Genomic DNA, 12,839 nt, shown 5'->3' on the forward strand with positions numbered 1-12,839 from the left:
GCTGATAGGAGAATTATTCTGAAAGAGAATTATCTTTTATAAGCAAATCAACTTGACTGCTGACTTTGGTTGTAAAAAGAAAACCCTCGGCACATGGATAGGGTAGTTGACAATTGAGAAATTAATTAAATTTTACATCCTAACATAAATTTGGGTTTCCAACAGTGGCTCAAGAGGGAAGGTATTACGGGCAGGAATAGAGAGGACAGTGGGGTGCAGAGGGAGAGAGTTGGGGAGAAGCCAGCCCAGACAGAGCACAAGGGCAGGGGCCTAGGACCTAAGAAAAAAGAGCAGTCTGAGAGCAGTGCCTGGAAGAAGGAATGACTGGTGGAATCCTAGGAACCAAATGTTTAGTATTTACTGTAAGATTTTTTAAAGAAGATTTTTTTCTTCTTGATGTTGGGCTAGGCTCTACGACTTAAACATCTAAGGAGATGATAACTGTTCTTCAATGTAGCTCCCCCAACCCTGTCCAATGACCTACAAATCATTCCTAATAAACCTGTCACTAAAGTATATGAGTGGCATTTGAGGAAATAAAAAAGTGGCTGGATTCCATTGACCTGGAGAAGAAAGGAGTCCCCAGTTGGTAGTGGAAAGGCTCAAGAAAAATAGAAACTTGAATGGTAAAAGGAATTTAGAAGAAAAAGTGACCAGGAGAAAGTGCCACATATTTTGTGGGGACACATTGGAACTTCAAGCCATTTTTATTTAAACATCAAAGGACCATATGCCCTCCACAAGCTGAGACTAGAAGAAGTCCAGGCAGTTGGCAGAGGGCCTACTTATAAAGTAATTGGCATGGGTGCTAAGTCCGGTTAGCATTCAGTAAGTCAAAGAAGAGCCATAAAGTGGGTGCATGGAGCCATTTTTCTGGAGCTACTTTAGTAATGTTCACCATAAGAGTACAGTCACATGTCACTTAATGATGGTGATGCTTTTCTGTAAATGTGTTGCTAGGTGATTTCATCATAGAGTGCACAGGCACAAACCTAGATGGTAGAGCCGACTACACACGTAGGCTGTATGGTAGAGCCGATTGCTCCCAGGCTGCAAACCTGTACAGCATGGTACTGCTTTGAATACTGTGGGAAACTGTAACACAGTGGTGTTTGTGCACCTAAATACATCTAAACATAGAAAAGGTACAGTGAAAATATAGTGAAACCCCTCCTCTACTAAAAATACAAACAAATTAGCCAGTTGTGGTGGCGGGCGCCTGTAATCCCAGCTACTTGGGAGTCTGAGGCAGGAGAATCACTTGAACCCAGAAGGCAGAGGTTGCAGTGAGCCGAGATCGTGCCACTGTACTCCAGCCTGGGCAACAAGAACGAGACTCCATCTCAAAAAATGTATATATAGTATAAAGATAAAAAATGCTACGCCTATATAGGGCACGAACCATGAACAGAGCTTGCAGGACTGGCAGTTGCTCTGGGTGAGTCTGTGAGTGAGTGGTGAGTGAGTGTGAAGGTCTAGGACATTGCTGTATGCTACTGCAGAGTTTGTAAACTCTGCACACTTAAGCTACACTAAATTTATTTTTAAAAATTTATCTTTCCTCATTAATAAATTAACCATAGCTTACCATAACCTTTTTACTTTATAAGCTTTTTAATTTCTTAAAACTTTTTGACTTTTTTATAATACCATTTAGGTTACAACACAAACACATTGTATAGCTGTACAAAAATAATTTCTTTTTATACATTCTTATTCTATAAGCTTTTTTCCTATTTTTAATTTTTTTTTGTTTTGTTTTGTTTTTTACTTTTTAAATGTGCTTTGTTAAAAAGGAAGACACAAACACACACATTAGCCTAGGTCTACACAGGGTGAGGATCATCAATATCACTGTCTTCCACCTCCACATCTTGTCCCACTGGAAGGTCTTCAGGGCCAATAACATGCATGGTGCTATCATCTCCTATGATAACTATGCCTTTTTCTGGAATACTTCCTGAAGGACCTGTCTGAGGCTGTTTTACAGTTAATTTTTTTTATAAGTAGGAGGATTAAAAAGAACAATGAAAGTGTAGTATATTAAATACATAAACCAGTAATAAAATGCATTTATTATCAAGTATTACATACTGTACATAATTGTATAGGCTACCCTTTTATATGACTGGCAGCATAGTAGTTTCGTTTACACCAGTGTCACCACAAACACATGAGTAATAAGTTGCACTAAGATACGACAATGGCTTTGCTGTCACTAGGTGATAGGAATTTTTCAGCTCCCTTATAATAGATGGGACCACTGTTGTATATGTGCTCTGTTGATGACCAAAATGTCATTATGCAGGGTATGACTGTATACAGCTACCTCTTCTCTCAGCCCACTTCCAGATAAAAATAAACTCTAAAAGAGCAGCAAGGTCATCTCTAGGAAAATAGAAATGAATGATCATCTAAGACCCCCACACCCCAAAATCACCTATTTTTGACAAACAATCTAGAAGGCAACATCTCTAAAACCCTTCAGGATACTAGCCTGATAATAAACCAGACCCATCAGTTAATTAATAGAGAAGCAATGTTTCTGGCTTATATTTTTAAAAATTGGATATAGCAAAAATATGTTATTTACTATAGATATACACCCTCTGCCTACAAGAACTTGAAAATGAGAGAAATAATAGTGCCCTATGGACAATAAGTGTTAAGTTTAAACCATTATGATTTAAAGTGAAGAGTGTAAAAATCATATTTAAATGTAATAACATATGTAAAGAAAGAAAATAGTAGCCACAAAGAAAAAAAAGAAAAAAAGAGAGATTTTGAAAGACAAAAGTAGTGAGTACTTACTGAAGCATTATGCAAAGAATGCTGCGTTTCCTTAAGGTCTTGACCTGTTGAGTCAATGGGCATGAGGTGCATTTCGTTGAGGCGCCCTTAGTTGACATCTTGAAACACTCGAATCATGAGCCTCACTCCACCATTACTCACCAAGCCAACTCCTTTTTATGTAGCTTCCCTGTAAGGAGATAAATACTGATCAGATGTAAACAATGCATTGTGCATTTGGTGTTTTTATGTGCTGCTGCAGGTTAATAAATTGGCCATTCCTATTTACACATCAGGGTTTTCAGCTTACAGTTTAAATCTTTTTCTGAGAGGAAAAAACACTTTTAGAGAGTTAGAAAACCAGGCCACTGAGCTTAGAAGGCTAGAGGTCAAGGTCTGGATCATCACAAATTACCCAGGTATTCCCACTCCACAAGGCATCTATGAATAGCCAGAGTAGCTTTTTTGGTGCTACCCTGACTGTGCAAAGGTCTACCTTGAAATTCAACAGAAAAATATCTCACTAACGTTCATTATTCTCTTAATATATAACGACTCAAACTACTGCTATCAAATACACTTGGCCTAAAATAAAGAATAGGAAAATAATGAAACAACTGCATTGAGTTTCACTCAATAAGTATGTTATTAAAGACAACAGAAACTGAGTAGCTAGATTAAGAACTAAAATACACTTTAAAAGAATAAAACACCTGCAACTCTTAATTTACCACTTTAGCCTGAAAACTAATATATCTACATCTGTTATTAAGGTAGAATTTGGCTAACTGTAAACTAATATAGTAACTTTAGGTTCTCTTTTTTTAAAAAATATGTTATGCTCAAAGATCTAGGTGGTATCATTGCGATGTTTTTTTTTTATTACTTCTCATGTACAGAAAAACTTGGCTATCTGGGAATAACATTATTTTTGGCTTGGACCTTATGTGGAGAATCGTAATGACACATGCAACTGTTGAAATGAAAATGAGAAATAGGTTAACCACATATGGAAACTACACTTTTTATTCCACCTCTCTGCTCCTTTCTCTTAGTTTAATAAGCCATATTCAACTTCTGCTTAACATAGAACACTACTAAGTACTGTCTAGAAATTTAGCTTAATTTTTTAGATTTCATATCAATTATACCATTTTCACAGAGACAGAATTTGAAAAGATCAAATAATTAAGCTAAAATGTACATTAAATGTATATTAAATGAAAAGATCAAATAATTAAGCTAAAATGTATATGAAATGATAGTCCTTTGAAGCGTATCTAGAACACCTTTTATTTCCCTGTCTGGAGAAGTAAAGGTTTCTCTGTGTGTAAAGTGATGTGATACGTATTCATAAGTAGAGCCCATGTTACATACTGACTGGCAGAATCAAGACAATAGTGACAAGGCTTTGAGACCGGAACCCACAGAATCTAGCATATCAAAGTAGAAAGCAGCTTACAAAGTTTTCTTTTTGAATTTTGAAAGCATTTGTTAATTCACCTGTTTAATAAATACGTATTGAACATCTTCAATGTCTTAGGCCTTATTTTGGTGCTGGGATACATAAACTCTGTGTTCCCATTACATTCTAGTGTGAGAGACAGACACTCAACAAGATCAATTAAAATGAGTTGTCTATTAGAGAGAGATAAATGCTAAGGCTGAGGGGGGAAGAAAAAATATAAAAACAAAGCAGGGAAGAGCTGTTTTGCCGGTGGATTTTGCAATTTTAGATAGTGCAGCCAAGAAAAACTTTACTTGACTCGAAGCCTGAAGGACATTGGTTAAAAACCAGCAAAGAAGTGGAGAAGAAACCACACGGATTTGGGGAAGATCACTGTCACAGAGAACAAGGCCAGAGGTGCTGAATGAGGAGGAAGCATGTTAAGGATGACACACGCAGGGCGCAATGGCTCACGCCTATAATCCCAGCACTTTGGGAAACTGAGGCAGGTGGATCACAAGGTCAGGAGTTTGAGACCAGACAAGCCTGGCCAATATGGTGAAACCCCATCTCTAGTTTAAAAAAAAAAAAAATACAAAAATTAGCTAGGTGTGGTGGTGCCCACCTGTAGTTCCAGCTACGTGGGAGGCTGAGGCAGAAGAATCTCTTGAACCCGAGAGGCAGAGCTTTCAGGGAGCCAAGATCGCGCCACTGCACTCCAGCCTGGGTGGCAGAGAGAGACTCCATCTCAAAAAAAAAAAAAAAAAGAAAAAAAAAAAGTATGACACACGAATCCATGCGGCTGGAGCAGAGTGGAGAAAGGGAGAGTAAGAGGAGCTGTGGCGAGAAAGGAAACAGAGCAGGGTGGGAAGAAGATTCTGTAGGGCCTTGTGGGTCACAAAAAGGACTTTGGCTTTTACTCTCAGTGACATGAGAGCCACTGATGGGTTTTGAGCACACGCATGCCACAATCTGAATCACCTTTTAAGAGGATTACTCCGAGGCTGGGCGCAGTGGCTCACTCCTGTAATCCCAGCACTTTGGGAGGCCGAGGCGGGCAGATCACGAGGTCAGGAGATCAAGACCATCCTGGCTAAGACGGTGAAACCCCGCCTCCACTAAAAATACAAAAAATTAGCCGGGCGTGGTGGCGGGCGCCTGTAGTCCCAGCTACTCGGAGGCTGAGGCAGGAGAATGGCGGGAACCCGGGAGGCGGAGCTTGCAGTGAGCTGAGATCTCGCCACTGCACTCCAGCCTGGGCGACAAAGTGAGACTCCATTTCAAAATAAATAAATAAATAAAATGAATTATAAAAAGAGGATTACTCTGGCTGCTGTGTCAGGAAGAAAATGAAGAATCAAGAGAGTCACTGATTGAAAAATGCTGCTATTTGGAAAGCAGCTCATAAAATAGCTATTAGCCAATTGAAGAAAAAGAATTGTTTTTGAGTACCAAGAAGTTTTAATGATAAACAAAAAAAAAAGATAATCAAACATTTCTCCCTCATACACATGCCACATGTAGAGCAAACAAGGATTCTTAATCTGCATTTTAATGATTGTATCCAATTTAAATACCTACTTTTCATGCACATATAGTAATACTTTCTCTTTCAGAGCATGCCGTGACCTTATGAGATAAAATAATATTTAAAATGTATATTATGCCTTCTTTCCAAGTATGATATTATCACTAATTCTGAGAATGATTTCATAAACTTTTTGGCTAGAATGTAATTTGTATGTGGTTTTAATATAAGAACTGAAAATTTGAATCTATCTTTAGTCTTCATTTTGGTGACAATACTCTTTTTTTGTTACTTTTTTTCTCATTATGAAAACAACTGATTTGTCAGATTTTACTACATAATTATGAGAACGACATAAAACCTTCTATGGTTTCCTTTCACTATTTGAAAAAGTTCTGTAACACACAACACACTAAGGACAAGGTTCAAATAGCCCACGGCTTTAATAAAACTTGGTTTGTAAACGTTCATCAACCTGTCTCTGACTCAAGCTTTTGCTTTCTGATTATTCTCATAAAATCATCATACTTACATTTCCACTTGTCCCTGCAGCAAAAGATTCATATTGCATAATCAAATTGAAATCTTCTTTATTCTTAATGCTTAAAAAACTACTTTGTATTCAGCATTTTTACTAATATTTTACTATTATTTTAATGTTTTGGTGAACTGTATTTTGAGTCCTTGAGCCACTTTGCAAATTTGGGATATAAACAGCACTATGATCCCAGCAACAACAAAAATAGGATTACCGATAAGCAAAAGCAATAATACACAAATATGTGAACATAAGTTATTTAGAGAAATTGATGAATAAGAGCTTGTAGCACATACACAATCCTTGAAAACATAATTATTCAGAACATAAAGACATTTCTGCAAAAAATCATTATTATTGTTACACTTCAAATTTAAGAAATGTGAGAAAACATTTCAGTCTAAAATGACTAAAACACCTATGAACCACCCACAGATCATCAGGGGCCACCGGTGTTCCATGGACTATGCCTTGAGAAATTGCCCTAAGGATTATTGCCCTAGGTTATTATGGCTGGATGGAGACGCTCTCAGAACAGTAAGACATCTCATTTCAACAAGGGGATTAGGCTTTCATCTAATTCACATATTGGGTTTCTGAGGAAAATTTTTACTTCAAAAAATGTTTCTGCTGATTTGAAAAAAAAGACTTTAAGAAGCATAACCACTAAGTTTGTCTAGAAGCAGAAATATGAAACAATCAAAGACAAGTTATTCGAAGAGAACAATATCATACCAGCAGCTAGAGGCACAGCTAGAATAAGAATCTAAGGTCCCCTAACACAAGACAGTGGTTTTTCACTGTATCATGTTCTCTTCTTTATACAAAAGGAAGGAAATCGGGATAAGAACCTCTTAAAGCAAAAAACTATTAAAACTGTGCAACGAAGGCCTAAAGGAAATGCCTGAAGTAAATAACATGTCCAGTAAAACTTCTGGCATAGGCAAGATAAAGAGAAGAGAAATATACAGAATAATCTTTATGCTACTTCATGCTCTAAGAAAACAAAGAATATTAACAAAATGTCTCATGTTATACTGTTTCAGGACTTAAAACCAAAAATAGATTGGCAGATTTTGGCATGCCAAATTGATCGTTCATTAAATTTAATGGATCTACCATCTCGTCTGCCCACATTTTTTGCTATTATTGAAGTTCTTTCTGTGGAAGACTTAGAATTCACTTGCCAGAGTTCCATTCTCTGATCATACCATTTCCCAGTCAGAACTACACTAAAAAACAAGTATCAACTGCTGACCTTTCAAATTCATCCCTCTTTGAAACTCCAATCACAGAAAAATACTTAGGAAAATGTGCCTCTTTCATCTCTGTGTGGTGGATGCTTAGTTCTTCCTACAGAAGCTGGCAACCCCGGTTCCTTTTCTCACTTGTGAGAAATGCTTTGAAAAAGCCATGTCCAGCCAAAGTTCTCAGCCTTCTATTTCCTTCTTTACTTAAAATGAGGAAATGATTTGTAGAAAGGGGAAAAAAAACAATAATAGGATTCATTTATTGTCTACTTAGCTGGTCTGAATTATCTCCTAATCCACATCTTTGCTGACTCTAGGAACTCAAGTCCATTCTCAGCACTTGACAAAGGCACCTATTTTGCAAAACTTTGTTCTCATAACCAAGCTGGGAGTTGGTAAAACATAAATGCTAAACTTTCTTCAACATACACTAGATGCTTAGGTTAAAGTTACTATATATATAATAGAGAGCCAAGGAATAGACAAAAATTAACATTGTGTATGTGTACACACACGTGGGTAAGCTCAGATATATACATTCAAGATTTTGCACTGCTTCACATTATTTGTTTTCACATCAAATTACCTCTGTATGCATAGTGATTGGAGCTAACACTGAAGTGCCTTTGCACTCCCCAAGTAACCACAGATCAGTAAAAACTAACACTTATCGAGCACTCACCAGGGGCCAGTGGTTTTGCTGGGCATTTCATGTGCACTGTCTCATTTAATCCTCGCCTCATATGAGGTGGACACACTTTACAAATACGCAAACTGGGACTTCATAAGTTAAATTAATTTCCTGAGGTCACAGAGCCAGTGATGAAAGTACAGAGCCTGTTCAAGTCTAGGTCTTACTAGGTAGCTCATAAACTGGACCACACTGTCTCCATAAAATGTAAGGAGGCCACAAGGATATTACTCGTTAAATCGCAGTTTCCCCTTTATGAGGGCTCATGGGAGAGGCCACTGTCAGTTTCAGTACCAAGAATAATGGGGCTTCTCCTGAGCAAATGATTCCTTTTATCCTTATATTGTTTACTAAAAGTGTAAATGAAATTCATGAGCCCCTTTCAGCAGGGAAGAAACCTTAAGCATTTACCTAGCAGCATATTCCTGACTTAATGATTTTGTTCCTATTCTCATTCTGTGAGCCCATTTTCTTTATTCATGTAATTTGGTTTTCATTTAATCTTGGGTTACTTTCTGTATCCATATAAGCCATCTTAATGGTTCTCTGGGGCTAAAAGGAGATAAATGTATGAAAGAATAAGCAAAACTGGATGATAAGCGTTTAGAAATGTGAAAGATATTCCAGAAAAGACATCACCTTTTGGTAAAAAATTGTTTCAGATAACTCGCATGGTGAGTAAATCACAAGTGTCAAAGTGATAACTTATTCCGAGAGACTGACCTATGACATTGCTGATATGCTTTTCTCAGACAGTAGGATTTTGGTTTTTCACTAAAGAGCTTCACCATATCAGCAATATGTTGGAAATACAGACTTTAACTTTTCTTCTAGAGTTGTCTGGAAAGCATAAAAATAGAGATCTCTAGGTGGTGGGGATTTGGGTAGCTGATAAGAGAACATGTTGCTGCTACTAATTTCTGATTTTTTCTTTCAGTTCATAAAACAGATAAATAATATGTTTCTTTTTTCTCTTCTAAAACTTTATATTAGAGTGTATTTTTAGCTAGACATGTAGTTGAATACATGCATTACCTTTCTCTTAAAAAAAATTGCAGAAAACCCCAGAATAAAGACGAAAGAAGCTCTATTTTCTTTCCTTTTTCCTTCAGTAGTCCCTGGCAAATAAGAAGAAAGAAGGATTTCTCCTGTGTAAAAACAACTGATGTACTGGTGTATTCAATAAAAAAAAAAATCATTTAATATTTTAAATATTCAATATAATATGAACTTACTATAATTGCCAATATTCATATTACAACAAGACAACACAAATTACCAATGATTACAGGCTTGTCTTCCATATACACTATAATACTGTTATTAAAATCATGAAAGGATAATATGTCTGTATGAACCAGTACAGAAATAAACTCCATAATTTACCAGATTTTTGCCTCTTTACCATATTTATTGTATTTCTAAAAACAAGTGAAATTATAAAATTGTAATGTTCCATCTTCTTGACAATCAGAATTAGTGTCTTCTCTGTAATTTTAATTTATAAAAAGTTGGCATTTTAACATAGAGTTGAACAATATGTTGTGTCCATCACATCAGTGGGGTTCCTCACTGTATATCCCCTATAAAGAATTCATGCTACTTGTGTTAAAGAATATGAGAATAATTTTTATTTTTTTAATTATAATTTCTTCTATGGTTGGATTATAACATGCCCATGGAAACTTTATAGTTAAAACGCATTTACAAGAACAATAGAAGAGTCCTGAGGTGTGCCATCAGTCTTTGGTTCAGTACAGTGCTTTCCTTGGGTAGTTTGTATCTGGATTCTCCACCTTAATTCCCATTGAATTAAATGATTTAGCTGAGTCTATTTTGAGAAAATGTAAAACAAAGAAAACATGTATAAGGATTCCCTGACAGTTTAATTATCCAAGTTCTCTCAAATCCTTGAAATGAAAGTTAATTGCCATAGACCTTACCATCATTTCTCTTTTTCTATCAGGACACATCGATCCCAAGATCCCTATAAAAAGGAGACAACTTAGACAGCCCAGATTAAATTGGTCCACTGGAGTACCTATTGAAGAGCCATGTCGAAATTCAGCCTCTTAAAGCACAGCCTCTTAAAACCCACGCTGTAGTCACTCGCTTCTAAACTCTGCTTTCTTAAAGATTGACTTACTTTCTTTACTGGGGATCTTGGACGAGAAACTTCTCTGGAGAGAATTCAAGTCTGGGCAGTATGGCTGGCACGGGCCTGGGGAGAGATCACTTCGGTGACCACTGAAACAAACAGCACCTGTGAGCTAGCACACGGCAGTTGTTTAATTAAGCACAGCATCACATGCAGAGCGATTTCTGATGGGAAATGAAGATCCCACTGGAAACTGCTAGGGGCATTAGACAAGCAAAATGTAATTATCTGAACTGAAATCCAGCTGACATCTCTGACAACAAATACCAGGGGATCTTTAAGGATCAGATGCTCCATTTTAAGTCAGTGCTTCTGGCTTCAGTGTTCTCTGCTCCCCCTTCGTCCCCCCAAGGTGGAGAGAGCACCTCACACTGAGTCACCAGCATGCACTTTGTCTGCCAATTCTTTCTGCTAGCAGAGAGGAGGTCGGGCTTACACTAACAGAGTAATTGAGACATGTATCCAAATATTTTAGGCCAAATGAATTTTGATTCTTTCCAAATTAAAAGAATCATGTAATATTTATAGAAGCTAGAATTCTGCCTTGCCCTCTTTCCTATCCCAGATAGAGCCAATTTCCCTTGACTTTTTAAAGTAGACACTTGGAGATAGGGTATCTCAGATTGGCCCTTTGTGGCGCCCAGTGAAGACATTCATTTAAATTGTGTCTTTTGTAAATGAATCTTTTAGGAAAGAACTCTTGGACCTTTCAGCCATGGATGTTGCTGTTGTTGCTGTTGTTGTTGTTGTTGTTGTTGTTGTTGTTTTAAGACAGAAACTAAGTGAACAGATTAAAACCAGGATATGATCTGAGCTGTGCAATGTTTGGTCTTGGGATTTTAAGTACCTCAAGTGAGATGAGAGACCACAATCACAAAGAAGGACTCTTTGCCTTAAGAACAACAAAAAAATGAAAACTTTGAAAGTTTTCAAGAATATTAAGAATTAGAGATAGAAAAGATGTCTTTGTTCAATTATCTTTTAATGGTGAAGCATAGTTCTTCTGGTATGTATATCACGGATGTTCTCCATTTTAATTTTTAATATTTCAGTTCACATTAGCTGAAGTGCCTTCCCTTGAGAGGATTTTTATAATCTGTCTTAGCTGTTAGAAAATTGTTGCTGGTACTTTACTTAGCTCAATTTTTCCTCTGTTTAGGTTCGTGCTACTAGTCTTAATTACATTCTATTGGACTTCTCTGAATAGTTATTTCCTTTACTCCTTGATTTATTTACTTCATCATATGAAAACTACTGGTTACTTGCTGAACAAATTGTCATTGTCTCTCTCATTATTTTATTTGCTTTGAGTCCTCTCCTCATTGCCCCTTTAAACAGAGTGAGCATTGGTCCTGTTTCATGCCATTATCTGGCATAATGATTAGCACCAGTGAACTGGTTTGAATGATGATGTATATAGTTACCTTAAGTGTAAAACACTGATGGGGTTGGTAACTTCCTGTAAAAAAAAATTACAATCTCAGATAATGTACATGAGGAACTCACTCTCACCATAACCTTTCTTATGTAGAAAGGTTATGAAACTGAACATAGGGATTGCCTTTTTCATGCTGTACTTCTCCACGTGCTAACATATTCAGTCTTAATTGTGTAATTATTTGTTTAACATCTGCTCTCCTCTTTAGACTGAAGCTTTATGAGAGCAGGGCCATATTTCTCTACTTTTTCTCAGAATCTTTAAAACCCTGCACAGTGACCATTACATCATAACATGATAAACAAGTATTTGTTGAGCAAAGAAGTAAATGAAGTTGGATCTCAGAAACTCACAGAGCCTTGTGTAGCCTGTCATCTCCTTTATCTTCTCTATATTACTCCAGTCCTTTCACCACCTCTACCTTTTAGTTTGGTGTTATAAGATTATTTGTTCTCTGACTCATATTTATGGAAATATAACTAATTATCAACAGATACTATTTCTACTTCCCTGAGCTCCTGAAATTCAACACAAAGGAATTTGTGGTTTTGGATTAATATTTGTCAACTATTCAAAATAATGAACTCATCTAAAAAACTCAGGTCCTCTTAGCAAAATTGACCTTATTTAAAATGACTACACCACCCATTCACATTACAGAATTCTAGATTTTATTCTTTGCCAAATTCCAAAAGAATTTGCACTTACAATTTTTTTTTTAGTTAGAGTCTTGCTCTGTCACCCAGCCCAGACTGGAATGTAATGGTGTGATCTCAGCTCACTGCAACCTCTGACTCCTAGGTTGAAGGGTTTCTCATGCCTCAGTCTCTGGAGTAGCTGGGGCTACAGGCCTGCACCACCATACCCAGCTAATTTTTTGTGTTTCTAGTAGAGACAGGGTTTCACCATGTGGGCCAGGATAGTCTCAAACTCTTGACCTCAAGTGGTCCAACCACTTCAGCCTTCCAAAGTGTAGGGATGAGAGACGTGAGCCACTGT

At 36.9% G+C, this 12,839-nt stretch overlaps 1 long non-coding RNA gene across 1 annotated transcript in view; it reads left to right on the forward strand.

Moving 5' to 3' along the window:
* The window catches only part of LOC110743355, a 75,357-nt gene extending 62,745 nt beyond the window's left edge, over positions 1-12,612 (forward strand). Inside the window, exon 4 of the long non-coding RNA XR_002522292.2 lies at positions 10,211-12,612. This is a non-coding gene — a long non-coding RNA (uncharacterized LOC110743355). The remainder of the gene's footprint in view (positions 1-10,210) is intronic.
* The last annotated feature ends 227 nt before the right edge of the window (positions 12,613-12,839 follow it).

The sequence above is a fragment of the Papio anubis genome, chromosome 3, assembly GCF_008728515.1.
Source record: "Papio anubis isolate 15944 chromosome 3, Panubis1.0, whole genome shotgun sequence".
Lineage (NCBI taxonomy): Eukaryota > Metazoa > Chordata > Mammalia > Primates > Cercopithecidae > Papio > Papio anubis.